This window comes from Podarcis raffonei, chromosome 4 (assembly GCF_027172205.1).
Source record: "Podarcis raffonei isolate rPodRaf1 chromosome 4, rPodRaf1.pri, whole genome shotgun sequence".
Classification (NCBI taxonomy): Eukaryota; Metazoa; Chordata; class Lepidosauria; order Squamata; family Lacertidae; genus Podarcis; species Podarcis raffonei.
In genome coordinates, this window is record NC_070605.1 from 91,289,790 (window position 1) to 91,293,400 (window position 3,611).

A 3,611-nucleotide genomic window follows, 5' to 3' on the forward strand; every position below is an offset into this window, starting at 1 on the left:
AATACCGCTGAATTGACAAGATACAATTACAGAACTGAATAAAGGAAATTACTTAACTCTTGTAGGGATTTTGAGAATGGAAGAGCTACTGAGTGCTTGCCATATGATTCACTTGGGCAAAAAGTTTTTTGTTTTTTGTTTAAAGAACACTTTCTATTGTAGTAATAACACAGGGAAAGGTGCAATGTAAAGGCCAAGTCTACTTTAATAAGTCTTTGAAAGATGATCACTCCCAATACAAATAAAAACCCATATTTTCTTGGTCCTTGGGCAAGTTTTCTTCAAAGCGATCCCTCCCTGAATGCTTCTATTTGTTTCACCACTATTTGTTTGTCCTCTTCCTCTGGACCCAAATGACATGGAGGCCCTGATGGAGATGAAGTTGGAAGCAAATCCTATCACTGGTCCCTCACTTAAAAGATGCAAGCGAAACTTAGGCAGCATACATTTAAAACACATTGCTTCTCCCTGAGGATACTTGGAACTGCAGTTTACCATTCAAAGAGCTACAGTTCCAGCCCCCTTAACAACAGAAAAGTGCCCAGATCAATGGAAGACAATAACACAATGAAATTAAAACAGTAACAAGTTATTGCACGTTGATTCAAAATCCATTAAAAACAATTTAGTTAAGGAATGCAAGAAAATCGATCAGCTTGATCCAGTGACACCAGAGAGAGCCATTTTCACTTGGAAGATGCAGCGAGCTTTTTTTCTCCTGTTCTGGACGGTAGGACTCGAACCAATGGCTTCAAGATACAACAAAGGAGATTCCAACTGAACATTGTTCAACAGAGGAATGGACTCCCCTGGAAGGTGATGGACTCTTCTTCCTTGCAAGTTTTAAAGCAGAGATTAGATGACCATCTGTCATGGATTCTTTCTTTCTTTCTTTCTTTCTTTCTTTCTTTCTTTCTTTCTTTCTTGTTCTGCCCAATCTCAGTCCATATTTCATGGCTGCTTAAATCATCTGTCCCCCTCCTGATTCTCAGTGAGTGCCTCTTCTTCTGCCAGTCTTTGGCCAGTTGAGACGTCCAAATCACAACTCCTCAATGATGATGTCATCTGGATGGAAAAGAATGAAAAAGAGAGAAAATCAGTTCAGTCCTCTCCGCTTCTTGTAGCTGGAGTCAGTCTGGGTGCTGCCCTCCCAGGCCAGGTGGGAAAGGACCACCAGGCAGGGAGCAGGTCCTGCAGGACTCCCAGCAAGAAGACCTGGGAGGTGTGTCTTGGGCAAACAAGGGACAGGGAGTTCACTGTCCCCAAGGTGTGGGGCTTACCTTCTTTCAGATTATTCCTGAAACACGCCAGCTCCGGCCGGATTACTGTGTTCTGCAGAGGAAAGACAAATATGAGTCCGTTGACACTATGAACCCCACCCTGGATGGGTGTAAGAGAAGCAGCCCCACCCAGGAAGGATGGAAACAACCAAAGAACTGAATACAGGAAGGCAAAATACTTACTCTTAGGTTCGGGAATCTTCGTGAAAGGGCCAGCAGCAGGGATATACTGCTGGCCCCTAATTTCCTTTGGTCTTCTCTCCCCAAAAGGAAGTAATATCGGAGGTCCTGCGGGATGAAAGAAATGGGACAGTCAGTTGGGTAAGGGACAGGGGGGGCAACCCTAAATCGACCCCTGATGCTATTAGGATACTTACGGTAAGGAATTGGAGAAGGGTGCCAATATTGGGGGCTTCTAGGAGGAGACCCCCCAGCAGGCTCTGGAATGGCCTCTTCAGTTCCTGTGGGAAAAGAGAGAAGAGAGGTTGAGTGCTGCTGGGTTAAATTTTGTAGGAGTGTGGGAAGAAGAAAGAGCTGTGCGAAGAGAAGTTAAAGCAGAGGACATACCTCTTTGTCCTCCTCTGCGCTCCCCAGAACTGCCTCTGTTGTTCTATGGAGGATCGCACTGACCACAGAGGGACTGAAGTGGGGTCTCATAAAACTGGAGAGAGAAAGGGAAGGGGTTAGACACTGCCTCTTCCAAGTCTCCCTTGTCCCCTTCTCCCTCCTGCCTGACTTGCCCACCCAAAGCTCCCCCTGGAGTTCTGCCCCCCTGCAGCCCCACCCACCCCAAAGAGCCCACTCACCTCAACTGCAGGAGGGCCTCGAAGGCCAGGGCCAGGCTCAGGGGGCGATCCCTGAAGTACGCCAAGTCGCCGAGGATATTCTAGAAGAGAGCAGAGGAGGAAAGTCAGCTCCTTCCGGGAGTCTCCAGAGGACGGCTCCAACTCCAAACGCCAGCCCCTTTCTGCCCCTCCCTCCCCATGGGGGTCCCTCACACCACCCATCACTCACCAGAATGGCTTTGGCCGTCTCCTCCTTGGAGTACTTCAGGGTTCGGAGCCCCCTGAGCCGAGCTTCCTGGCAGTCCCGGATGATGCCCAGGAGATAAAGCTGATCTTTGTCTAGCAGCTGAAAGGCAAAAGTCAGGCTGTCAGTTCCTTGTGGGCGGAGGGCTCCTTCGCATCTGAGAGCACAGAGTGGAGTGCAAGAGGGGGGCAGGTCTGAGGGATCCCCTCCCTGCTCTCATTTTATCCAATACTCACCACAATGGAAGGGATGTGGATTCCTAGCACATCTGCAAAGTGAAGGACATGGGGACAGGTGAGTTCATCCCTGAGCCCCTTGCAAGGCTTTTCCAAGAGTTTTCTCCTGGATTCCAAGTCCAGGATTCCAAGTACAGGAGAAGGACACCCCAGGCCTTGGGGGCCAATCCTGCCCTCCTGCCTCCAGAACATGGCTCCCCAGGGAAGATGCCCCTCCCACTGATAACTGCCCCCCTGCCTTGCCCCACAGCCCACCCCCCTGATTCCTCCAACAGACCCCACAAAATGGAGTGGTTGCTGGGGGGGGGTGGTTGGGTTTCCAGATGCTGTCACAGATAGGAAGGTTGGATCCAGCCGTCTGGCTCTGTGCATCTTTTTACTAGATGCCGCCCTAGCCCATTCCTGCCCTCCCCCGTCCCCAAAAGGAGGGCCACTTGGTCACCTGACACTGCGGGCTGCTCCAGGACTTCCAAGGGGGCCACCTTGTTGCAGCTGATCAGGTGCCTTAAGCGCCTGAACCTAGAAGAGACGAGCAGAGAGAGCGACTCAGAAGCTGGCAGCCCCAATTCGGGTGTGTGTGTGTGAGGAGGGGCGTCTGGCCCAATTCCTGCCATCTCTCTGCAGTTCTGCAACCTGAAAGGGCATCGGCAGAGCTGGAAAGAGGCAGCCCAGAGCACAAATGGCTGGCAGAGAGAGAAAGGAGGCCCCAAGTGCTATGGGTTCAAGAGCTCCAGCCCAAAGGAAAGACAAGCATTGCCAGCTGTTAAAGGGCTGCTCTGCCTCGTCTTCTTAGGACAGCCCTGCCCTTCCTGGTGAGAGAGGAGACCTCTAGGAGGGTCCTCCAAGCATCAAGGTGTCCCAGAAGAGGAGCAGAACGGAGAGATGCAGAATGGAGCCATGCACAGCTGGAGTGGTTGGAGGGCTGGACTGGGAGGACCTGGGAGAGCAGGGTTCAAATCTCCACTCAGCATGAAGCTACCTGGTGGACCAAAGAGCTAAAGCTGTGGAGGGGACCCCAGGACTCACACCCCACCCCCAGGAGACCAAGAGAAAGCAAAAGAATGGT

The 3,611-nt window shown here is 51.1% G+C and overlaps 1 long non-coding RNA gene across 1 annotated transcript; it reads right to left on the bottom strand.

Moving 5' to 3' along the window:
- Positions 1-1,657: 1,657 nt before the first annotated feature.
- LOC128412388 (uncharacterized) lies at positions 1,658-2,405 on the bottom strand. Its single transcript, XR_008330080.1, has 3 exons — positions 2,087-2,405; positions 1,848-1,941; positions 1,658-1,741 (listed from the first exon to the last, which is right to left on the bottom strand). It is a non-coding gene; the product is annotated as an uncharacterized LOC128412388 (long non-coding RNA).
- Positions 2,406-3,611: the final 1,206 nt, after the last annotated feature.